We start from the raw sequence: 27,247 nt of genomic DNA, 5'->3' as shown, positions 1-27,247 counted from the left end.
TTTTTACACCTATCAACCCGACAAAATCTTCCACAGGTATACCCACTAATGTTTAATAATATTCAGCTTAATCCTGCATCATCCTTGAACATGCTTGGGGTTTCATTCACTTGGAACTTATCTTGGAAAGATCATATTACATCTCTTGTAAATCTGCTTTCAAGAGATTAGGTGTGCTAAGCTGACTCCGTTCCTTCTTTACCGCTGCACAATTGTTGACTCTACACAGGGGTTTTATCCGCCCCTGTGTGGAGTACAACTCTCACGCGTGGGAAGGCTCCACATACAGCTCTTCTCAGTAGGATGGAGTCCAAGGCTTTTCATCTCATTAACTCTCCTCCTCTTACTGACTCCCTTCAACCTCTGTCTCTTTGTCACACTGTTGCATCTTCATCTCTTTTCTATCGCTGCTTCAATGGTCATTGCTCCTCTGAACTGTCTGCATGCATTCCTCCACCTCTACGACGGGTGCATAGCACCCGTCTAGCAGCAAACTCTTATCCCTTTTCTGTCCAACTCTCTAATGCAAGAGTTAACCATTACTCCCAGTCCGTCATTTATGCAACCGGTCAACTGTGGAACTGTCTCCCTCTGTCTGTGTTTCCTGCTTCCTATAATCTCCAGTCTTTCAAGCGCAGTGTGTCCAGCGAAATGATCGGATCTTGAATTTGTCTCTCTCTTGTATCTTGTTTTTCTCTTGGAAGGAACAATAATTGCTGGCTCGTGGCCTTTGGTTCCTTCCTCTTTACATAAAAAAAACAAAATCAGCCGATCATCACCAACCTGTAAAATGCATCTTCGCGTTGATAAAAAAAAATCTGGGTATAGTCACAGTTAGGTTAGGTTAGATTAGATTAAATTTTTAGGTACAGTTAAGCTAGGTTTGGTCAGGTTAAATGAAATTAAGTTATTAGATACATTTAAGCTAGGTTAGATTAGGTTAGATTAAATTAAATTAAATTAAATTAAACTATTAGGTACAGTTAAGGTAGGTTAGATTAAATTAAATTAAATTAGGTTCAGTTAAGCTAGGTTAGGATAGGTTAAATTAAATTATTGGGTACAGTTAAGCTAGGTTAGATTAAAGTAAATTATTAGGCACAGTTAAGCTAGGTTAGGTTAGGTGAGGTTAGATTAAATTAAATTATTAAGTACTTTAAGCTAGGTTAGGTTGGGTTAGATTAAATTAAATTAAATTAAATTATTAGGTACGGTTAGGTTAGGTTAGATTAAATTAAATTATTAGGTACCGGTCCAATTAAGTTAGGTTTTGTTAACACTTGGGAAAGTCCCTTCTGCCATTACAGCAGCCAAATGAGTTGACACAGCGGAACATAGCTAAAAACAGTGGGGAAACAGATGATGCATGAAATGTTTATGTACCACCCCAGAAATAAGCAGAAACATATATATACTGGTAACAGACTATCAGGAAGAAGAGGAACTGGTTTGTCTATCTATCTATCTATCTATCTATTGCCAGACGCCTCAATCCCGTTTGGGGTGGTCACAAACAAATCGCCTCCAAGTCGCCCTGACCCCTGCCATTTCACTGCCCTACTCCCAACTCACACCCCCCTCTCTCATATACCTCTCCACCCCATCCCTTCATCTCATCCTCGGCCTCCCCCTCCCTCTTCCCCCTTCCACCTCACTCACATACACTCTTTTCGTCAGTCTTTCACCCTCCATCCTCTCCACATGGCCAAACCACCTCAGTGTGTTCCTCATAACGCTTCCTATCACATCCACATCCACACCACAACGCTCCTTTATATCCTCATTCGTCAGCCTGTCTCTCCATGTGACTCCACAGGCTCCTCTTAAATAACTCATTTCCACTGCTCTCACTCTTGACCTGTGTCCTTCCAACAATGTCCAAGCTTCACTTCCATACGTTAGAGTTGGTATCACAATACTGTCATGTAGTAACTTTTCCACTTCCATGCTCACTTCCCTGTTTCTTATCACTGCTTTCAAAGAACCAGCAACCTTTCTTCCCTGCTGTACCCTTTCAAGCACTTCATCCTCCAAACCTCCATCCTTACTCATCACACTACCCAAGTACTTAAACGTACTCACATTTCCCAATTCCTCACCATCCAACCTCGCTGTACATTCACTGACTTCACCTCTCTCAAAGACCATCACGTTACTCTTCCCTACATTCACCTTTAGATTCCGTTTCTTACACACTCTCCCAAACTCATTCACCAAGCCCTGCAGCTCCCCTTTGTCTTCACTCAACAACACAGTATCATCTGCAAACAACAGTACAGGGAGTTTCCAAACACTATCCTCTCTCACCAGGGCCACTCCAACATCCACTACCCTACCTTGTACCTCTTTTATTACCCCATCCATGTACAGATTGAACAACCATGGAGACATGACACATCCCTGTTTCAAGCCAACTTTCGAAGAGAAAAATTCACTTAGTTCACCATCCACATGCACTGCAGCCTTCGCACCATCATACATACTCTTCACAGCATTCAACAACTTCCCATCTACTCCATATATTCTTAATACTTTCCACAATCCTTGTCTATCCACCCTGTCATATGCTTTCTCCAAATCCATGAAAGCTACATACAACTTCTTTCCCTTCTCTAGAAACTTTTCCACTAAAGATCTAAGAATGAATATCTGATCTACACAACCTCTTCCCTTCCTAAAGCCTCCCTGTTCTTCTCCAACTAATTTCTCTGTTCTTTCTCTAACTCTGTCTATAAGTATCCTACCATATACTTTTCCTGTTATACTAAGAAGACAAATGCCCCTATGATTACTACACACTTCTTTTTCCCCCTTTTCCTTTGTACAAGGGAATAATTATACCTGACTTCCAATCCTCCGGGACTCTACCTTCCTCCCAGGCCAATCTGCACATCTTCCACATCCATTCTACTACTATCTCTCCCCTATGCTTCAGCATTTCACCACACACTCCATCAATTCCTGGGGCTTTCCCCAATTGAACTTTCTTCATTGCTTCCACAATATCTTTCCTACTGATTTCTTCCTGTCTTCTCACCTCCCTCCTTCTCCCAGCCATTCCCCAGCCACTAATACTCGCATTACTTCCATCCTCTATGTTCAACAATTCCTTAAAGTGTTCTCTCCATCTGCTCACTTTTTCTCCCTTCTCCACTAGTAATATACCATTTTTATCTTTTACTCCCCTGCTAACTTCACTTCCACCCTGTCTTACTCTTTTCACCTCTTTCCAGAACATTTTCTTACAGTCCCTCCACTTTACACTCAAATTCCTTCCAAATTCCTCATCCACTCTCTTCTTACTCTCTCTTACTAATCTTTTTACCTCTCTCTTTCTTTCTACATATAACTCTCTCTTCTGCCTCTGAACTTCTTCCACGCCCCTATTTCTCATCCATTCATTGTATGCTTTCTTCTTTTGTGCCACAGCCTGTCTCACCTCTTCAGTCCACCACTCTGTTCCTTGCACCCCCCTCCGTCTTCTCTTCCTTCCACACACCACATCACATGCTGCACATATTTCTTGTGTAAATATCCTACACACACCTTCCACGTCTCCCATCTGCTCCAATTCATATTTGCCCAATCGTTCCTCCACTTCTCTCTCATACTATGCCTTTTTCTCATCCTCTTGTAACCTTTCCACTCTCCTTGCAACTACTCTTTCCTCTCGTCTTTCCCTTCTTCTATTCCTCTATCTTACTTGAATCCTAATTCTGGCCACCACCAAGTAGTGGTCAGAAAGTCCACTCCCCCAACCTCTATAAGCTCTTGCATCCATTACACATCTTCGCATCCTTTCATCCACACTCACATAATCAGTCAATGCCTTCCTTTCATTCAGTTCACCACCCACCCTTCTCATCACTCGCCATGTGTACCTGTGGATCATTTTATGCCTGAAGAGGGTATTGGCTATCACCAACCCCCTCCCAGCACAAATGTTCACTAACGCACTCCCATTCTCATCTATCTCAGCAGGCACACCCCACTCACCAACTATTCCATCTACCTTCACATTCCCAACTTTACCATTCATATCACTGATAAAAAACACTCTCTCATGCTCACTTCTACATTTGTCCAGAACTCTTCTCTCACTCTTCTAGCACGATCTTGCGTTGGCACATACACACACACAGTCGCCCACATTTGTATTCCAACTTTCAACTTTACCCACACAATCCTTGACCCAACTGATCTATACTGTCTTATGCTGTTCTTCCATCTTTTACTCACAACTATACATACTCCTTCCTTTGCCCTCTCATTCTCACCTACTCCTGCACATATACCCCATCCATACTCCCATTCTCTCACACTTTCTCCTCTCCATTTTGTTTCAGTTATTCCACATACATCCACTTTCGCACCCTCAAGCACCTGGACAATCTCTCTCTCTTTCACCTCATCATTCGCTCCCCTTACATTCCACGTTCCGATAACCATGTCCTTTGTCCGGTCCTTGGTCGTCATCGTTTGGTCAGTCCTTGTCCGAGGCTTCTTGTTTGTTTTTTTAGTTAGTTGTTTTCTGAGGAGGGGCACTAACCCTCCGCCAACCCTTTAGGCGCCTTTTACAACAAGCAGGTATACTGGGGGAGTATTCTTGAAAAAAAAACTCTACCCCCAGGGGGGACTGGTTTTGTAAGGTGCCTCTACTGCTTCTGATAAAGTGTATGTTTACCATTATCCAAAACTAACTTTTGTTTTACCAAAATAAAAACTGTTGGCATTAATTTTGGGTATTATTTTACACTGTGGATTCAGAGAAGCTTTTGATAGGAGACTTTTTCCAGTACACAGTCATCATGAGTCGTATCCCACTACACAAGCTTCATGAGTACTATCCCACTACACATTCTTCATCAGTACTATCCCACAACACAGGCTTCATCATTACTCTCCCACTACACAGGCTTCATCAGTACCAGTACTATCCCACTACACAGGCTTCATCAGTACCAGTACTATCCCATTACACAGGCTTCATCAGTACCAGTACTATCCCACTACACAGGCTTCATCAGTACCAGTACTATCCCACTACACAGGCTTCATCAGTACTATCTTACTACGCAGGCTTCATCAGTACTATCCCACTACACAGGCTTCATCACCTGTACATCATTCTGCAGACTTCATCAGTACATTACAGTAGTAATATTTGCTAATTCATTACAAGTACCGTAGTAAATGAACCCACATTTTTTCAAAATCTGGCCAGTCAGGCTGGCTTTTTAGGAATTAAAATAAATGACAATTGTATGTTTTATAATTGTAAAGGTTATTTGAGGCCCTGCGGCAGTGTATGATACACAAATGCCATTTTTTTAAAGTGCTAAAAAAAATACACTCAAGAGTTTTTAACATTTGATGAGTGATAATGCCAAAACTATCATAGCTAGGATAATGCTGCTTGCAGCATTTTGAAGCTGAATGTCTCAACATTATCCACAACTTTTAGGTAAAGAAACTCCATTATTATTATTATTTTTTTTTTCCTGTTAATTTGAAAAAATATTTGACATCGCAGTTTTTAGTTGCATGCAGTTGTGCAGTCTTTGCACAGCAGTAACACATAATCTTAGGCCTATAGCTAGAGGGTTCCTTTATGTTTGAAAATGAAGTTGAATGTCACTAAACTGTTTGCAGAATATTAGGCCAAGTTATCATCAGTGAAAATAAGTTTCATAAAATTTTGGAAAGATTATTCATAATTGCTGTTATATTTGCGTACCCGGTAATTGTTATACTGTGTGATATGTGGACAGAAGACATTCTTATATCTATGAGAACTATTGACACAGCCAAAACACCATGGTTTTACATACCTTGGTGGTGTGTTACAGTGTTTTACAAGTTTTAGGTGCAAGCAAACCTGGTAATAATAACAAGAAAGGTTCCTATACCAAGGGATATCCCTGGATGGAGACAGTGCAGTAAAAACAAAGGAACATGATAATAACATGAAGAATAATGTACAGCTGCCAGCACTCCTGTGTGTTACAGGGGCATGAGGGTTTGAAGAGATATGGCACCACTGTGATCATTTACTTCAAAACAGTCCATGTGAGTGAAGCGGAGTAACTCGACATAGGTCCGTTTAAGAAAGATGTTTGTTGTATGTAAGCTCCGTTTCTCAAGGTTGACATTTCAACCCGAATTATTGGTATAATTAACATTGTTCTACCTAAGGATAATAATCGCCCTCATATGACGTATTATGACTGTCCACAGCTTTGAGGTGAACTGACGTGTATAGGAGGGAGGGAGGGGAGGTAAGGTGTTCCCCAACCCCACCTGGGGTAAGAGGGAGGATCTCCCACATTGAGTCAGAGAGAGGTGGGGGGGGTGCTGTAAGCTTCACACATGACACTGTTAGACGAGACCACATCTGCTTCATTACCTTCAATATGGAAACTCAGCAATTCTGAACAGTCGTAAAATAATGAGTAACTTCATGAACTGTGTTTATGTGAGAATAAATCATGATAAAAAGAGAAAACTTTATGTTTCAGTTTATGTATTAAGAAAATATTACGCTGTATAATCATAAACTGTGTGTGAAACCATGCCCATGACGTGAGAAGACACTGATCCAGACTGAGACATGTGGATGGCAGTCTTCAGAGATCAAGGTCAACCCATTCTAGTAGTGTTAATCTTATCTTTATAATGATTATAACATCTTAGGCTAAAAGACTAAATAACATGGTGATCCGAGCATTTACACCTACACTGAGACAAAAATTGATAATGGAGGTAAATTTCTTAATAACTAGTGAAGGATTTCGATACACCAAATGAATGTGGTTAAGCGTATATATATATATATATATATATATATATATATATACAGTGGGCTCGCACAGTGCGTGAGAGATTGGGCGGTCCATGACCTCGCGCACTGGGAATTCGCGTACTAGGAATATATAATCTTATGGGAATAATTACATATGGGCGGTACCCCCACATACCTGGACATTTTTTGGCCCTTAGAGACATAATAAAGGTCATATGTTTCAGACATTGTACTGAAGCTATAGCTACAATGACAAAAATATGGGTAGTCACCTTAACAACACTAGACAACAGGCCTGATAAACCTTAAATAACAGGGGTTCCGAGGCGCGGCAACACTTACAGCGCCGCACTCCCCACCGCACCAACACTTCCCTCCACAGACTCCTCTTGATCACCTTCCCCAGGAGCATCAAAGCCACTCACTTCGGCCATAAACCCTTCAAAGTCCAATGCTGACACCTCTGACATTGCATCCTCTCCATCCTCAACAGGAACAGGAGCAGATGATGTCGCTGGTTCCGCAATTTCACCAACTTGAGCCCGCTGTGTGTAGCTTGTTATGAGCATCTGTCTTCTGTTTATTTCTTCCCTGTGCCTGTCTGTGTAGAAACGGAAGAGTTTGTCGATACCAACCAGAAGTTCCTTCGTTCTTAGGTTGCTTACTTCCTGTTCCTTCACCTCTTCCTTGAGCTTATCCACGGTAGCAAGGAGCTTGCTAATGTTTGACATACACAGCTCAGTCCTGCCATCCATCACGCTAGGCTGCTCAACTTGACTCTGTCTGGCGTCGGGCTCTGCTCAGCCTCGTCTATCCATTGCAAGACTTCCTTGGGAGGCTGTTCCTCAGTAGCAGTGTGCACTTCTTGTATGTCCGCCAATGTAACGTCCTCGAAACCTGGTACAGCTTGTGCTGCTGTCAGTGTTGCTGCCTCAGCCTCGGCCAGTGGTTGAATGGTCTGTTTGTATGGGATGAGAGAGTAACAAGAGAACATGGAATGAAATTGAAAAAGCCAAGTTGTTTGAAGGATATCAAGAAATATAGCTTTCCGTATAGATGCAGAGACCTGTGGAACAGCCTGGACAAAGAGATCATCCAGTCTAAAAACTTACACGAGCTCAAAGCAAAATTTAACTTAACGAGAAAAAGAGATGGGACTCCACGAGCGTAGCTCCTGTATATCATCTATCTATCTATCTATTGCCAGACGCCTCAATCCCGTTTGGGGTGGCCACAAACAAATCGCCTCCAAGTCGCCCTGTCCCCCGCCATTTCACTGCCCTGCTCCCAACTCACACCCCCCTCTCTCATATACCTCTCCACCCCATCCCTCCATCTCATCCTCGGCCTCCTCCTCCCTCTTCCCCCCTCCACCTCACTCACATACACTCTCTTCGTCAGTCTTTCACCCTCCATCCTCTCCACATGGCCAAACCACCTCAGTGTGTTCCTCATAACGCTTCCTATCACATCCACATCCACACCACAACGCTCCTTTATATCCTCATTCGTCAGCCTGTCTCTCCACGTGACTCCACAGGCTCCTCTTAAATAACTCATTTCCATTGCTCTCACTCTTGACTTGTGTCCTTCCAACAATGTCCAAGCTTCACTTCTGTACGTTAGAGTTGGTATCACAATACTGTCATGTAGTAACTTTTTCACTTCCATGCTCACTTCCCTGTTTCTTATCACTGCTTTCAAGGAACCAGCAACCTTTCTTCCCTGCTGTACCCTTTCAAGCACTTCACCCTCCAAACCTCCATCCTTACTCATCACACTACCCAAATACTTAAACGTACTCACATTTTCCAATTCCTCACCATCTAACCTCGCTGTACATTCACTAACTTCACCTCACTCAAAGACCATCACTTTACTCTTCCCTACATTCACCTTTAGGTTCCGTTTCTTACACACTCTCTCAAACTCATCCACCAAGCCTTGCAGCTCCCCTTCGTCTTCACTCAACAACACAGTATCATCTGCAAACAACAGTACAGGGAGTTTCCAAACACTATCCTCTCTCATCAGGGCCACTCCAACATCCACTACCCTACCTTGTACGTCTTTTATTACCCCATCCATGTACAGATTGAACAACCATGGAGACATGACACATCCCTGTTTCAAACCAACTTTCAAAGAGAAAAATTCACTTAGTTCACCATCCACACGCACTGCAGCCTTCGCACCATCGTACATACTCTTCACAGCATTCAACAACTTCCCATCTACTCCATATATTCTTAACACTTTCCACAATCCTTGTCTATCCACCCTGTCATATGCTTTCTCCAAATCCATGAAAGCTGCATACAACTTCTTCCCTTCTCTAGAAACTTTTCCACTAAAGATCTAAGAATGAATATCTGATCTACACAACCTCTTCCCTTCCTAAAGCCTCCCTGTTCTTCTCCAACTAATTTCTCTGATCTTTCTCTAACTCTGTCTATAAGTATCCTACCATACACTTTTCCTATTATACTAAGAAGACAAATGCCCCTATGATTACCACACACTTCTTTTTCCCCTTTTCCTTTGTACAAGGGAATAATTATACCTGACTTCCAATCCTCCGGGACTCTACCTTCCTCCCAGGCCAATCTGCACATCTTCCACATCCATTCTACTACTATCTCTCCCCCATGCTTCAGCATTTCACCACACACTCCATCAATTCCTGGGGCTTTCCCCGATTTAACTCTCTTCATTGCTTCCACAACTTCTATCCTACTGATTTCTTCCTGTCTTCTCACCTCCCTCCTTCTCCCAGCCATTCCCCAGCCACTTATACTCGCATTACTTCCATCCTCTACGTTCAACAATTCCTTAAAGTGTTCTCTCCATCTGCTCACTTTTTCTCCCTTCTCCACTAGTAATCTACCATTTTTATCTTTCACTCCCCTGCTAACTTCACTTCCACCCTGTCTTACTCTTTTCACTTCTCTCCAGAACATTTTCTTACAGTCCCTCCACTTTACACTCAAATTCCTTCCAAATTCCTCATCCACTCTCTTCTTACTCTCTTACTAATCTTTTCACCTCTCTCTTCCTTTCCACATATAACTCTCTCTGTATATCACAACTAGGTAAATACACACATAGTCAGTCATTGCCTTCCGTTCATTCAGTTCACCACCCACCCTTCTCAACACTAGCCATGTATACCTGTGGATCATCATGTGCCTGAGAAGGGTATTGGCTATCACCATCCCCCTCCCAGCACAAATGTCGACTAAAGCACTTCCATTCTTATCTGTCTCAGCAAGCACACCCCACTCACCAACTGCCCATCCACCTTCACATTCCCTACTGTATCATTCATGTCCTTAGTCAAAAACACTCGCTCATTCCTTTCAAACTTTTCAGTGCACGCTTCCACATTTGTCCAGAACTCTTCTCTCACCCTCCTTGCACAGTCTTGCATTGACGCATACATGCACGCAATCGCCGAGATTTGTAGTCCAACCTTCAGTCTTACCCACACAATCCATGAGCCAAGTGATCCATACTCATATTCGTCTTCCATTTGTTACTCACCACAATACACACTCCTTCCCTTGCCCTCGCATTCTCACTTACTCCCTTTTTTTTTTTTTTTTTTTTTTTTTTTTAATGTGAGGAAGAAGGAACCAAGGGTCACGAGCCCGCAAAATTGCCCCTTCCAAGAGAAAAACAAAATACGAGAGAGAGCCAAATTCAAGATCCTGCACATGTACCCCATCCATACTCCCATTCTCTCACACTCTTACCTCACCATTTATTTTCAGTTAATCTGCATACACCCTCTTTTGCACCCCTTACATTCCACTGGGGGAGGCGGTGGCTCAATCGGTAGAGAGGTGGCTTGTAGTCCTAACGGACCCGGGTTCAAATCCCACTGGGGCAGGGAACAGTTTAAGGATTTGAATTTCATTAAAAAATCAGACTTTACTAATCTACCAGAAGACCTGCTGACATGTCGTAAAAATACCCCTGCTAATACCAATACACCAGTCCTGTATGAGACAGCCCTAGCATGTATTCAGTATGGACAGTGGGTGTTAGCGCCGAAGTGGTGACATGTAGAGGTGTGCAGTACGTAGGAGGGCTATTGGGCCTTGAAAGCAGGCTATGAAGCCTATACCCAGAGTCGGACAAAAAAAAAAACACACCGTATTATGTCCTTTGGTCATTAGTCATCACCTTTTGGTCAGTCCTGGTCTGAGGCTTCTTGTTCGTATTTTTAGTTAGCTGTTTTCCGGGGAGGGGCACTAACCCTCTGCCAACCCACTTGCTGTCACGTAGGGAACACATGTTGGTTGATTATAAGGTTACCATCCAGCATTATAAATGCATTCCTGGTTTCCAGGAAATCATTTGGCTTGCCACTCAGTGTAGAGTTACCCTAAAAACAGAGTACCACTACACCTAGTGGGTGGATGATGGGCGCCCCCACCTACCAAATATATATATATATATATATATATATATATATATATATATATTGTTACATAGCCTATGATTTCATCATCCTTTGTGTAATTTTAACGCACAGTTGCTGCATGTTTGATCACGAGCGTGTTCTGCCTCAGTCCCCCCCTTCTACCGTTATAGTAGAGTAAGTCGTTCTCTCTGTTATTCAGAACGGGATTGTCAACTCTTTGTCCCCATGGCTTCATTTGCGCGTCCTTCTTACAAGTTGTATCAAGCTCTGCTGGCCCCTATATAATGAGCTCAGTCTCTGCATCATTGCCACTTAGATCTGCTCCTCATTTTGTTCACATCTCTGTTCTCCCCTGTACAGTTATTATTATTGTGAGTGCTCAAGAAATCTCCAAACATCTAGCAGCTGTGTGTAATTTGAGTATAACTGTTGTATTTTTTCTTGTACTGTGTAGCGTAAGGTTGATTCTTAGGCCTAGTGAGGTTTTTGATTAATGTTGGGTTTTATGTCAGTCATTTTTGATACTAGTTTGAATCTGTAATAATTTATCTTGCATTAACTGAGCATTACCGGGTGTATTTTCATTTTATCAGGGCTGACTTAGATAAATTTACTCTTGCTAATTTCGTGTTAATAGAGGCTATTGCAGTTAACCATATATTTAACCTGTTTTTTGCCATTACATTATCCTTATGAGTCCTGAATGTTTTGTTGTTAGTTTGAGCATTAAACTTTAACTTGTAATTTTACCTAACTCTTTTGTTTTGAACCTGGAACTTTACGGGACAGTAGTGACTCTTAGTATTCTCACTTAAAGTGTACGTTATCTTTCTCTGTTCCGTAACATAAATTTGGCGACCTCATATCAGGATATTCAGGATATTATCATAAGGATATTGCTTGATATTTTGTGACTGTTACTTATTCATGATGTCTACTATTACTACACTTGATGAAGCCAAATATTTTTTGTCAAATGTGCAAACAGTGTGTGCTGTAGAAAACAGAACAAAGAATGAACTTAAGCTTGTTGCTCAACAATTGGGTATTGCTGTTCGCTTTCATCATTCTAAAGATCAAATTGTTGACATGATTAATGAAAGCTTGTTTAATGTAACTCCTCCAAATGAGCAAACGCAGATTGAATTAGCTAAGTTACAGCTAGCCCTAAAGGAGGCTAAGACTAAGGAGGCGGAGTCTCGTGTTAAGGAGGCTGAATTTCAAGCACGTGCTAAGGAGGCTGAGTCTCAGGCTAAGGAGGCGGAATTTCAGGCCCGTTCTAAGGAGGCTGAGGCACAAGTTGAAATTGCTAGGATTCAGGCAGACCATGAGTATCGCATGAAACAAGGTGGAACTGGATCATCTAGCTCTGATGATTTTGATGTGGCTAAAAATGTTAAACTTGTCCCTCCTTTTAATGAATCTGATTTAACAAAGTATTTTCAGTTGTTTGAGAGGGTAGCTACAGGTTTTAATTGGCCTAAAAAGTATTGGCCAGTACTCCTTCAAACTGTTCTCACCGGTAAAGCTCAAGTAACTTATGCATCTTTGCCTCAGGATCAATCTGATAATTATGATGTAGTTAAGAGCTTGATTCTTAAGGCCTATGAGCTTGTTCCTGAAGCCTATAGAGTAAAATTTAGGACAACTTACAAGCAAGATAAGCAATCCCATGTTGAGTATGCAAAAATCAAAGAAGATCTGTTAGAGCAGTGGTTAAATTCTAAGAATGTGGATTCTGATTTTGACAAATTTAAGCAGATGATTTTGCTGGAGGACTTCAAAAGGTGTATTAGTAAAGATGTAAGCCTATATCTTGATGAGAAAAGAATAGATAATTTGTCTGATGCTGCAGTTTTAGCTGATGAATATGTTCTCACTCACAAGAGATATGCTAAAGAAAAAGGGAAAGCTGAGAGTAAGTACGTTGCCTCTACTCAGAGTACAGGTAACAGGAAAGAGAATAAGGATGATGTTTCTCAGAAGTAAATACCAGCTTCACCTCTAGATTTCAGAAAAGTAAATGTACTTATTGTAGTAAGCTTGGTCATACTACGGAGAGATGTTTCAGGAGACAGCGTGATGTGAACAAAAAGGAGTCTTTAAATATTCAGTCAATTGGTCTAGTGTCCACTCTTGAGAGTTCCCAGAATTCTTTAACTGAGTTAACTGAACCTGCTTTGAGGGGTAACTTAAATTCTCATGATGGAGCTCCTCTTTTGAGCAGTAACGTGGGTGACACTCTCAAGAGTTCATGTGCTGATTTCCTGTCTGATGGTTTTGTCAGTCCTCTGGACAGTAATGACAGGAAATCAGTTAAAATATATCGTGATACAGGTGCTTCCCAGTCCCTTATGCTGACCAGTGTTCTAGGCTCTAATGTTAATTCCTCTGATGAAACTGTAATCTTACAAGGTGTAGGGAATAATTACTTCTCTGTCCCTCTGTGCAGAGTGAATTTAGAGTCTGGTTTTGTTAATGGTTCCGTTATGGTTGGGTTGGTTGAGACACTCCCAATGTCAGGTGTAACTTTCTTACTTGGAAATGATATTGGTGGAAGTCAAGTGTGTCCAGCTCCTCAGTTGTCTAGTGAGCCAGTGGCTGCGTCCCAGGATTGTGATGTCCCTGATGTGTTCCCTGCATGTGCTGTCACTAGGGCTAAGTCTAAAGTTACTGGTGATTTAGAGGATAATGATGATGATGATGTTATCCTAGCTGACACTTTTCTTGCTAATTTGGACCACTCACCAGATGAGGCAGTACCCCGTAGTGTTGATAATTTGTCTCGTCAAGAGTTGGTTGAGTTGCAGGTTGCTGACCCTGAATTGAAAGGTCTAGCTAACTCTGCTTACAGTGAAGAAGAGTCAGCCGATGCTTCTACTTGTTATTATGTAAAGTCAGGAGTACTTATGAGGAAGTGGAGACCCCCAACAGCATCAGCCGACTGTGAGTGGGAGGTTGTACATCAAGTTGTCATCCCTCGTGTTTGTAGGCAGGATATCATTCGAGTGGCTCATGATACCAGTTTGGCAGGACACCTTGGAGTGAGGAAGACTGTGGCATGCATTTTGAAACACTTCTGGCCAGGTATCTTCAGGGATGTTTCCTGGTATTGTAAGTCTTGTCACACCTGTCAAGTTGTGGGGAAGTGTAATCAGACCGAAAAGGTTGCACCTCTAGTTCCCATTCCTCCTTTTGAGGCGCCTTTCACCCGTGTGTTGGTGGATATTGTGGGCCCTCTTCCTAAGACTTCTTCAGGATTTTCTTATGTGTTGACCCTGATTGATATGGCTACTCGTTATCCTGAAGCCATTCCACTTAGAAATATCTCAGCAAAGAACGTGGTTAAGGAAATGCTAGGGTTCTTCACAAAGGTTGGTCTGCCCAAGGAGGTACAGTCAGACCGAGGAAGTAATTTCATGTCAAATGTTTTCAAGCAGTCTCTGAAAGAGTTGGGCATCACCCAGATCACCTCTTCAGCTTACCATCCCCAGACCCAAGGAGCGTTGGAGAGATATCATCAAACACTCAAATCGATGCTCAAGAAATACTGTTTGGAACATCAGAAAGACTGGGATAAAGGTCTTCCATTCGTTGTGTTTGCCGCAAGAGAATCTCCAAATGAATCACTGGGCTTCTCACCTTTTGAACAACTGTTTGGCCATGAAGTAAGAGGACCCCTTAAGTTACTCAAGGAATGCTGGCTGTCGGAGGAAGATGATGTCAACCTGCTGGAGTATGTGATGAAGTTCAAAGAACGGCTGTCCACTGCTTTACAGCTGGCGAGAGAGAATTTAGGAGCTGCTCAGGAGAAGATGAAGACTTGGTATGATAAGAAGTCCAGGTTACGCCACTTTCAGCCAGGAGATCAGGTTTTGATTCTGCTACCAGTTCATGGGCAACCTCTTCAAGCCAAGTTTAGTGGCCCTTATTTCGTGGAGAAGAAACTCAGTGATGTCAACTATGTCATCGCCACACCAGATCGTAGAAAGAACAAGCAACTATGTCACATCAGCATGCTAAAGTTATATCACAGGCGGGACGAAAATACAGTAATCCAGTCTGCACTGTAGCTGTTCCACCCGAGTCTGCAAGTGAAGCTCTCCCATGCAGTATGAGCCTGAGTGATAGTTTGGGGAAGAATCCTGATATCATGAATGATCTCCAGACTAAGCTTTCTAATCTACCTCACGAGGAAAGGCAGGAGTTTTCAGCATTACTGCAGGAGTACCCACAAGTGTTCCGTGCCACTCCAGGAAGAACCACTGTGTTGATGCATGATGTCGATGTTGGAGACACAAAGCCAATTAAATTGCCTCCTTACTGTGTGAACCCAGTGAAAGTTCCTCTCATCCAGAAGGAGCTTGGCTACCTGTTGGACCACAAGATGATTGAGCCCTGTCAGAGCGAGTGGAGTTCTCCTGTCACTCTGGTCCCTAAGCCAGGTGGGTCACAGCGGCTTTGCATTGACTACAGACGTGTTAATCAGATAACTAAAACAGACACTTACCCTCTCCCTCGCTTGGAAGATTGCATAGACAAGATCGGAAAGGCTAGGTATATAAGCAAGTTTGATTTGTTAAAGGGATACTGGCAAGTACCTATGACTGAACGTGCTAGGGAGATCTCATGTTTTGTAACATTAGGAAACACTTTTGCATGTTCTGTAATGCCATATACAGATTGTTTTAGAGTAATAAGAAATTTCCTTTGTAACTTTCTTTTTTCTTTGTGGGGAGGTGTTACATAGCCTATGATTTCATCATCCTTTGTGTAATTTTAACGCACAGTATGCTGCATGTTTGATCACGAGCGTGTTCTGCCTCAGTCCCCCCCTTCTACCGTTATAGTAGAGTAAGTCGTTCTCTCTGTTATTCAGAACGGGATTGTCAACTCTTTGTCCCCATGGCTTCATTTGCGCGTCCTTCTTACAAGTTGTGTCAAGCTCTGCTGGCCCCTATATAATGAGCTCAGTCTCTGCATCATTGCCACTTAGATCTGCTCCTCATTTTGTTCACATCTCTGTCCTCCCCTGTACAGTTATTATTATTGTGAGTGCTCAAGAAATCTCCAAACATCTAGCAGCTGTGTGTAATTTGAGTATAACTGTTGTATTTTTTCTTGTACTGTGTAGCATAAGGTTGATTCTTAGGCCTAGTGAGGTTTTTGATTAATGTTGGGTTTTATGTCAGTCATTTTTTATACTAGTTTGAATCTGTAATAATTTATCTTGCATTAACTGAGCATTACCGGGTGTATTTTCATTTTATCAGGGCTGACTTAGATAAATTTACTCTTGCTAATTTCGTGTTAATAGAGGCTCTTGCAGTTAACCATATATTTAACCTGTTTTTTGCCATTACATTATCCTTATGAGTCCTGAATGTTTTGTTGTTAGTTTGAGCATTAAACTTTAACTTGTAATTTTACCTAAATCTTTTGTTTTGAACCTGGAACTTTACGGGACAGTAGTGACTCTTAGTATTCTCACTTAAAGTGTACGTTATCTTTCTCTGTTCCGTGACAATATATATATATATATATATTTTATATACAGTAAAAGTCCAATATTTCGGCATCCAATTCCCCGGCAAATCTGACATTTCGGCAGTTTTGAGAAATAGTCCCATTTACGAAAATCTCCGATCGTTTGGCAGATTCTCCGATTTTTTTCGTCAGTCTTGAAATTCTCCATGAGGCTTGCCAGCTAGCTACCCGCCTTTACCCGCCTTAGTGAGTGAGATAGTGAAAGTGATGGAACGAGTCTACCACTGCCATGAAGCTCAGAGGCTAGCTCTTTCTCCTATAGCATAAAGAGAGGACAAACATGTAGTGAGTCTAGCATGGGAAAGAGAATCTGTTTCGCCATTCTTCCGCCATTCTTCCGAGTTGTTGCCGTGCTGCTGCCGACTTCTCTTGATTCTTCTGTGTGCTTTGTGAACTTCGTACCGAAATACCTCTGAAATTACTATTCGAGTGTGCTGGGGACTTCTTCCAGCAGTAGCAGACTCCAATCAACCCCTTCTATTGTACATATGTAAATAAGGAACCTACTATAAGTTTAGGTAAGTGCATGTGAACTTGTAGGCATACTGTACCATTACATTTTTATACAGTATGTTCACTAATTTCTTTATTTTTCATATTCATGTACAGAGATAGCCCGATTATCCGGGCTATATGGTGTTAAGGGGTGCCTGATTAATCCGATAGCAGGATTAATCCGGCGGAAACACGAGTACTGTACTGTTAGACTGATTTATTTACCGGTAAATGTACACTTAGTACCAGAAAGACCTTTCCAGTTCAATGTATATTCCTCCAGCTTGTTTCAGTATTTTTCAGACTATATTCAGTTCGGTAAATCACGTTTTCTTACTGAAAGATTTCCTCCCTGTTAGTATCGTCACGTTCTAAAGCTGTACCTACGATTGTTTCCAGCACAATGGACGAAACTCATCATACTCAAATGTGGACTTCGTTTCCCAACTTCCCAACTGAAGATTAGGTTACATTATTAGGTGCAGTTAAGCTAGGTTAGGCCAGGTTTAAACACTTAGATTAGAACAGTGTCTTCTGCCATTACGTTAACGAATCAAAGAGTCGTCACACCAGAACAGATAAAAACAGCGGGGAAAGATTTAACAAGAAATGTTTATTTACCAACCCAGAAATAATCAGAAAAATATAACAGACTATCAGGATGAACTGATTTGGTAAGGTGCTTTTACTGCTTACAGCAAAGCGTATGTTTACCCCCCTCAAATACTCAATGTTCGTGAGTTCAGAAATTTGTGTACTCCCGTGGCAGACCTTGAAACCATTTTTTCAAAGTTATAAAGTCAGTTTCTTTTTCTTACAGATGTGAAAAGACTCGTCTGGTACACCTGGCTTTTTCCCCTCCTCCCTAAACCCATTTTGTGATTTGTTATGATTCGTGAAAGAAAATTAGGGGGCATGTTACATTAGAATTTAAACATAAAGTTAGGGTGCATGTTACTTTAGCATTTAAACATATCGGCGAAAACATCTGGGATGAAAGGACTGCCGAGCTGTTTGGGATTGTAGAATAGGGTCGTATAAACATACCAGTGACCTTGGTTCCCTTCCCATAATTGTTCGCAGTTTTTATGGCTCTCCCTAACTTAACGTTACTGACACCGGTACAGTAAAGCATTGTTCAAGGCTAACAGCCATAAGGGGTTAATGGAATACATTATTGTTTGTATCAATACTCTCTTTCACACATACACGAACGAACAAAAGAATGTGCAATAAATGTACACTTAACTGTAAGGAGCAGAAATAACTGTATGCTCTGTCGGTCCGAAATGTGTTGGGAAGCGACATCGAACAATGAATCTGGAACTGAATGCCACCTTACAAGAACACTTGAGATGAAAGTATTTTTTCTTACTAGTAAACATAATTGTTCCATTTCGTCCCCTATAATTGTGAAACTCTTAAATTTTCGTCCAAGCATACAGCGTAATAACCTTACCAATTCAATTCATATTCTCTAGTTTGTTTTTGTATTTTTCTAGTTTGTTTTCTTATTATCATAACGTTCCTTAAGCCTTACCTACGTTTGTTTCCGGCATATTGGAAGAAACTTACTCATAATTAGGGTGCATGTTACATTAGCATTTAAACATATCGGCGAAAACATCTGAGATGAAGTGGCAGGCCGCCTGACTGTTTGAGATGGTAGAGGAGGGTCGTGAAACATACCAGTGACCTTCGTTCCCTTCCCATAATTGTTCGCAGTTTTTTATAGCTCTCCCTAACCCAACATCCCTGACACCAGTACAGTAAAGCATTGTTCGAGGCTGACAGCTATGATGGGGTTAATGGAATGCATTATTGTTTGTATTAATTCTCTCTTTCACACATACAGTACACTTAAGAACGAACAAAAGAGTGAACAGTAAATGTAAGAGGAAGAAATAACAATGCTCTGTTGGTCCGAAATGTGTTGGGAGGCGCGATACCTAACGAAAAATGCAGAACTCAATGCTAACTTACGAGAACACATGAGTATTTTTTTTTTTTCTGATTAGCAGACATTCTTGTTTCATTTCGTTCCCTAAAACTAGGAAACCCATTACTTTTCGTCTAAGCATACAGCCTAAAGACCTCACCAATTCACTTCATATTCCTCCAGTTTGTTTTCTGTGTTTTTCTATTTTGAGGGTAGTAAATTACCTTCTCTTGCTGAAAGATTTTCTCTTTTATCACGTTCTTTAAGCCGTACCTACGATTGCTTCGGGCATAATGGATGAAACTCATCGTACAGAAAAGTGGATTTAGTTTCCCAATTTCCCAACTGGAGCCCAGGTTAGGTCAGGTTAGGTTAAATTATTAAGTAGTTAAGCAAGGTTAGGCTACGTCAGGAGTAACAGTTGCCTCACCGAACTCCATCCTACCACCCTTGTGATCGAGTTGTGAGCAGGAGGTGTGGGTGGGGGCAGGGTGAGCAAGACTCTCTCTGGTTTATCCATGCCTCTCTCCCTAGAAACTGGATGCTTCCTGTTTAAACCGGAGCTATCGTACGGATAATTCTATGAATTACTATACCACTGAACCATTGGGTCACGGCCCGGATATACCGAAAGCTGGATAATCCGAGCCTGGATAATCGAGCTTCCACTGTATAGTACTGTATTCATTACAGTATTGTACAGTATCAAACAGTATACAGTACTCTCTCCAAACACATTTGTAATGATATGAGTAATGATGATAGTGTTCACCGAAACATATAAGGTACTGAGTGGGTAGGGTTTTCGATAATTCGGCAATTTTGATATTTCGGCACTTGCCTGGTCCCATAGATGCCGAAAAATCAGACTTCTACTGTATATATTTATATATATACAGTATATATATATATATATATATATATATATATATATATATATATATATATATATACTGTATATATATATATATATACAACAACGAAGAAAGGTTGCTGGTTCCATGAAAGCAGCGATAAGAAACAGGGAAGTGAGCATGGAAGTGAAAAAGTTACTACATGACAGTATTGTGATAAAACTTTAACGTATGGAAGTGAAGCTTGGACGTTGTTGGAAGGACACAAGTCAAGTGTGAGAGCAGTGGAAATGAGTTATTTAAGAGGAGCCTGTGGAGTCATGGAGAGACAGGCTGACAAATGAGGATATAAAGGAGCATTGTGGTGTGGATCTGTATGTGATACAAAGCGTTAGGAGGAACGCACTGAGGTGGTTTGGGCATGTGGAGAGAATGGAGGGTGAGAGACTGACGAGGAGAGTGTATGTCAGTGAGGTGGAGGGGGGGAGGGAGGCGGAGGCCGAGGATGAGATGGAGGACTGAAGTGGAGAGGTCTATGAGAGAAGGGGATGTGAGTTGGGAGTAGGACAGTGAAATGGCGGGGGACAGGGCGACTTGGAGGCGATTTGTTTGTGGCCACCCTGTACGGGATTGATGCGTCTGGCAATAGAGAGATAGACAGACAGATAGATATATATATATATAGAGAGAGAGAGAGAGAGTAATCCCTTATTTATCCAGACATACAGTACCTGTATGTGTTCATTATCCTGACATTGGACCTCGGCTGTATTAAACCATTATCTAAATTCACTTGCTATTATTAGGACATAAAAGTCCCCAAGAACTTCGGCTGGCCAGCCGACATGTTCAGACATTCGATATCATGGCTGGTGGGCTCAAGCCTTGTGTGGGAAATAAGGTGTAATCCACAAGGTGAGTTAAAATGTTCACCCCTGTACTGAGTGGTCAAAGTCAAGGCTGGTCCGATCACTCCCTACGAACCTCCAGCACCTGAATAATACCAACTGTAACCCACAAGCGGTGTCAAAACATTCGTACCCATCCCCACCGAATGTCTGAAGTCACATGGTCACCAGGATTGTCTTGCCCAGCTGCCACCGCATGTCTAATAAGAGACTGCAAGCCACAAGTCAGGCAAAAGTGCCTGTCCGCTTTTACACTCAACATCCAAAGTCACCTGGTCACCGGGAGTTGTGTTTCCCAGTGGTCAATGCGTGCCTGTAAGACTGACCACAAACCACAAGTCAGGTGAAAGTGCCCGTCTGCCTCGGGACAGAAGGGTGAAAATCCTGCCCACAGCCTCACTTCTGTCTCCCTCCCTTCCCTCCTCCATACCCTCCCATGCTCCCTGCATCACTAGCCATGCCTCCCGGCACCTGCCTCACTCCCTCATTCCCCCCCTTCCTTCACGCTGAAAGCACTGACCCATGAGTTTTTAGAGTGTTTGGCGATTTATTTGAACACTATTGGTTGTATCAAAAATCCGTGAAATCCACGAGAAAGCTTATGAAATTTTGCATCTAAGATATGCTTTACTCTTGGAAGGTCCAGGCAAAATTTTGCACAATGATAATGGGAAGTTATGTGAAGGTATATAAGTTTTACTTTTGAACACCATTTATTCTCACTGCAGTTTTGTTATTTTACTCATCAGTTTTCAGTGTTTTTATTAGCTTATCTTATAGTATAAACACCAGTGATGATGCTGGTATACCATTTATACCTATACTGTGTAACCAATTTCCGGTGGCATATTTGGCCGTGGATTTTTTTCTGTGTGTGCCCTGGGAACAGCTATTGCTCATGTCACTGAAAGATAAGTGATTTTCCAACCGTCTTGAGGATTTTTGTGGAATTTTGTTATTTATGCATTGTTTTCTTGGTGTTTAGCCTTAATATGGATATTGTTTCGTGTATTTTCATGTCTCAGTATGGCAGAATGATCAGAAAACTGCCAAAATTTGGAGGGGTACTGTACATATTAGTTTTTTTTTTTTTTTTTTCTTTTTAATGGTTTTCTTGGTGTTAGCATTACTTTGGATATTCCTATGTGTGTTTTGATGTCTAAATGTGCCTCAGTGACTGGAAAACACTGCCAAATTAAGCAGAGGTACTGTACAAATAAGGTATAGGTTGGTGGTTGGGTATATGTCAGGTCTGGGTATAGTAGGGGGTATTGTGTTCGTTATCTGGATGTTGCCACTACCCAGGCATGCCTTTGGCTCTATTACATCAGATAATTGAGGGATTACTATATATAGATAGATAGATAGATAGATAGATAGATAATTAGAGATAGATAGATGGATATATACGAGGGGCGTTCAAAAAGTTTTGGCAACAGAGTAATGAAAGCCAAATTAATAGAGATACATATTTATTGAAGTTCACACTCCTTCAACATACTCTCCTCTGAGGTTTACACACTTCTAGAGCTGTGTCATCCACTTAACAAAGCACTCCGAGTACTCAGAAACAGGTATACTCTTCAGTTTTGAATTTATCCTCCTGGCAAGGACCTGTTCCCTTCAAGGAGGATCTCAGCAAGTTCTTCTGACAACGCAGGGAATAGCCAAAAGTCACATGGTGCCGTCCTGACCTGACACCATGTGACTTTTGGTTATTCCCTAAATTGTCAGAAAAACTTGCTGGGATCCTCCTGGAAGGGAACAGGACCTTGCCAGGAGAATAAATTCTGAACTGAAGAGTATACATGGTTCTGAGTACTCGGAGTGCTTTGTTAAGTGGATGACATGCCTCCAGAAGTGTGTATACCTTAGGGGAGAGTATGTTGAAGGAGTGTGAACTTCAATAAATGTGAATCTCTATTATTTTGGCTTTTATTACCCTGTTGCCAAAGCTTTTTGAATGCCCCTCGTGTTTATGTACAGTATACTGTATATACAGTATATATATATATCTATATATCTATATCTATCTATCTGTCTATATACAATATCCATCTGTTTATCTGTCTGTCTATCTATCTGTTTATCTCGGTCTCTCTCTCTCTGTACAGTATCTGTCTATTTATCAAATCCATCTATCGATCTATCTATCTATCTATCTATAGCCTGACGCCCTAATCCCGCAAAGGGTGGCTGCAGGCAAAACGCCTCCAAGCCGCTTTGTCACCCACCATTTGACTACCCTCCCCCCAACTCACCCTCCCCTCCCTCATATACCTCTCAACTCCATCCCTCCACCTCATTCTCGATCTACCCCTTCCTCTCCCTCCCTCCACTTCACCTACATACACCCTCTTAGTCAGTCTTTCATTCTCCATTCTCTCCACATGTCCAAACCACCTCAGTGTATTTCTCCTCATCTTCTCAACCACATCCACATCCACCCCACAACGTTCCATCACTTCTTCATTCGTCAACCTGTTCTTCCATGTCACTCCACATGCTTCTCTCAAGTAACTCATTTCCATTGCTCTCACTCTTGACTTGTTCCCCTCTTGCAAGGTCCACGCCTCACTTCCATACCTCAGGGTAGGGATCACAATACCATCATGCAGTGACTTCTTAACTTCCATACTCACCTCCCTATTTCTCATCACTGCTTTCAGTGACCCAACAACCTTCCTTCCCTGCTGTACCTTTTCACGCACTTCATCCCCCAAAGTTCCATCCTTACTCATCACACTACCCAAGTACTTGAATGCACTCACATTCTCCATATCCTCACCATCCAACCTCACTGTACATTCTGTGACTTCATTCCTCTCAAACACCATTACTTTACTTTTTTGTTTACATCAACTTTCAGCTTCCTCCTCCTACACACTGTCCCAAATTCATTCACCAAACCTTGCAACTCCCATTCATCTTCACTCAACAATACTGTATCATCAGCAAACAGCAATACCGGAATCTTCCAAATCTCACCCTCTTTCATTAGAGCCACCCCCACATCCACTGCCCTACCTTGCACCTCCTTCACAACCCCATCCATGTATATATACATGGAGATATCACACAACCCTGTTTCAGTCCCACATTGAGATCAAAGAACTCACTCAGCTCACCATCCACTCGCACCGTAGCCCTAGCTCCTTCGTACATACTCTTCACAGCATTCAGCAATTTCCCCTCCACCCCATATATTCTTAATACCTTCCACATACCTTGCCTATCTATTCTGTCATAAGCTTTCTCCAAGTCCATGAAGGCAGCATACGCTTCGTTTCCCTTCTCTAGGTACTTCTCCACTAAACATCTTAGAACAAATATCTGATCTACACACCCTTTTGGTGTGAATGTTGGAATGGCCCTGGTGAGAGAGGATAGTGTTTGGAAACTCCCTGTACTGTTGTTTGCAGATGATACTGTGTTGTTGAGTGAAGACGTAGAGGGGCTGCAAGGCTTGATGGATGAGTTTGGGAGAGTGTGTAAGAAACGGAATCTAAAGGTGAATGTAGGGAAGAGTAAAGTGATGGTCTTTGAGAGAGGTGAAGTCAGTGAATGTAGAGCGAGGTTGGATGGTGAGGAATTGGAAAATGTGAGTACGTTTATGTACTTGGGTAGTGTGATGAGTAAGGATGGAGGTTTGGAGGGTGAAGTGCTTGAAAGGGTACAGCAGGGAAGAAAGGTTGCTGATTCTTTGAAAGCAGTGATAAGCAACAGGGAAGTGAGCATGGAAGTGAAAAAGTTACTACATGACAGTATTGTGATACCAACTCTAACGTATGGAAGTGAAGCTTGGACGTTGTTGGAAAGACACAAGTCAGGAGTTAGAGCAGAGGAAATGAGTTATTTAAGAGGAGCCTGTGGAGTCACGTGGAGAGACAGGCTGACGAATGAGGATATAAAGGAACGATGTGGTGTGGATGTGGATGTGATAGGAAGCGTTAGGAGGAACGCACTGAGGTGGTTTGGGCTTGTGGAGAGAATGGAGGGTCAGAGACTGACGAGGAGAGTGTATGTCAGTGAGGTGGAGGGGGGGGAGGGAGGCGGAGGCCGAGGATGTGATGGAGGACTGAAGTGGAGAGGTCTATGAGAGAGGGGGATGTGAGTTGGGAGCAGGACAGTGAAATGGCGGGGAACAGGGCGACTTGGAGGCGATTTGTTTGTGGCCACCCTGTACGGGATTGATGCGTCTGGCAATAGAGAGATAGACAGACAGATAGATATATATATATATATATATATATATATATATAGAGAGAGAGAGAGTAATCCCTTATTTATCCAGACATACAGTACCTGTATGTGTTCATTATCCTGACATTGGACCTCGGCTGTATTAAACCATTATCTAAATTCACTTGCTATTATTAGGACATAAAAGTCCCCAAGAACTTCGGCTGGCCAGCCGACATGTTCATACATTTGATATCATGGCTGGTGGGCTCAAGCCTTGTGTGGGAAATAAGGTGTAATCCACAAGGTGAGTTAAAATGTTCACCCCTGTACTGAGTGGTCAAAGTCAAGGCTGGTCCGATCACTCCCTACGAACCTCCAGCACCTGAATAATACCAACTGTAACCCACAAGCGGTGTCAAAACATTCGTACCCATCCCCACCGAATGTCTGAAGTCACATGGTCACCAGGATTGTCTTGCCCAGCTGCCACCGCATGTCTAATAAGAGACTGCAAGCCACAAGTCAGGCAAAAGTGCCTGTCCGGTTTTACACTCAACATCCAAAGTCACCTGGTCACCGGGAGTTGTGTTTCCCAGTGGTCAATGCGTGCCTGTAAGACTGACCACAAACCACAAGTCAGGTGAAAGTGCCCGTCTGCCTCGGGACAGAAGGGTGAAAATCCTGCCCACAGCCTCACTTCTGTCCCCCTCCCTTCCCTCCTCCATACCCTCCCATGCTCCCTGCATCACTAGCCATGCCTCTCGGCACCTGCCTCACTCCCTCATTCCCCCCCTTCCTTCACGCTGAAAGCACTGACCCATGACTTTTTAGAGTGTTTGGCGATTTATTTGAACACTATTGGTTGTATCAAAAATCCGTGAAATCCACGAGAAAGCTTATGAAATTTTGCATCTAAGATATGCTTTACTCTTGGAAGGTCCAGGCAAAATTTTGCACAATGATAATGGGAAGTTATGTGAAGGTATATAAATTTTACTTTTGAACACCATTTATTCTCACTGCAGTTTTGTTATTTTACTCATCAGTTTTCAGTGTTTTTATTAGCTTATCTTATAGTATAAACACCAGTGATGATGCTGGTATACCATTTATACCAATACTGTGTAACCAATTTCCGGTGGCATATTTGGCCGTGGATTTTTTTCTGTGTGTGCCCCGGGAACAGCTATTGCTCATGTCACTGAAAGATAAGTGATTTTCCAACCGTCTTGAGGATTTTTGTGGAATTTTGTTATTTATGCATTGTTTTCTTGGTGTTTACCCTTAATATGGATATTGTTTCGTGTATTTTCATGTCTCAGTATGGCAGAATGATCAGAAAACTGCCAAAATTTGGAGGGGTACTGTACATATTAGTTTTTTTTTTTTTTTTTCTTTTTAATGGTTTTCTTGGTGTTAGCATCACTTTGGATATTCCTATATGTGTTTTGATGTCTAAATGTGCCTCAGTGACTGGAAAACACTGCCAAATTAAGCAGAGGTACTGTACAAATAAGGTATAGGTTGGTGGTTGGGTATATGTCAGGTCTGGGTATAGTAGGGGGTATTGTGTTCGTTATCTGGATGTTGCCACTACCCGGGCATGCCTTTGGCTCTATTACATCAGATAATTGAGGGATTACTATATATATATATATATATATATATAGATAGATAGATAGATAGATAAGTATAGATAGATAGATGGATATATATGAGGGGCGTTCAAAAAGTTTTGGCAGCAGAGTAATGAAAGCCAAATTAATAAGAATACACATTTATTGAAGTTCACACTCCTTCAACATACTCTCCTCTGAGGTTTACACACTTCTAGATCTGTGTCATCCACTTAACAAAGCACTCCGAGTACTCAGAAACAGGGATACTCTTCAGTTCTGAATTTATCCTCCTGGCAAGGACCTGTTCCCTTCAAGGAGGATCTCAGCAAGTTTTTCTGACAACGTAGGGAATAGCCAAAAGTCACATGGTGCCGTCCTAACCTGACACCGTGTGACTTTTGGTTATTCCCTAAATTGTCAGAAAAACTTGCTGGGGTCCTCCTCGAAGGGAACAGGACCTTGCCAGGAG

This window comes from Coenobita brevimanus, chromosome 95 (genome assembly GCF_032717465.1).
Source record: "Coenobita brevimanus isolate Jiangsu-jjx chromosome 95, ASM3271746v2, whole genome shotgun sequence".
Classification (NCBI taxonomy): Eukaryota; Metazoa; Arthropoda; class Malacostraca; order Decapoda; family Coenobitidae; genus Coenobita; species Coenobita brevimanus.
This window is presented reverse-complemented; position numbering follows the sequence as displayed.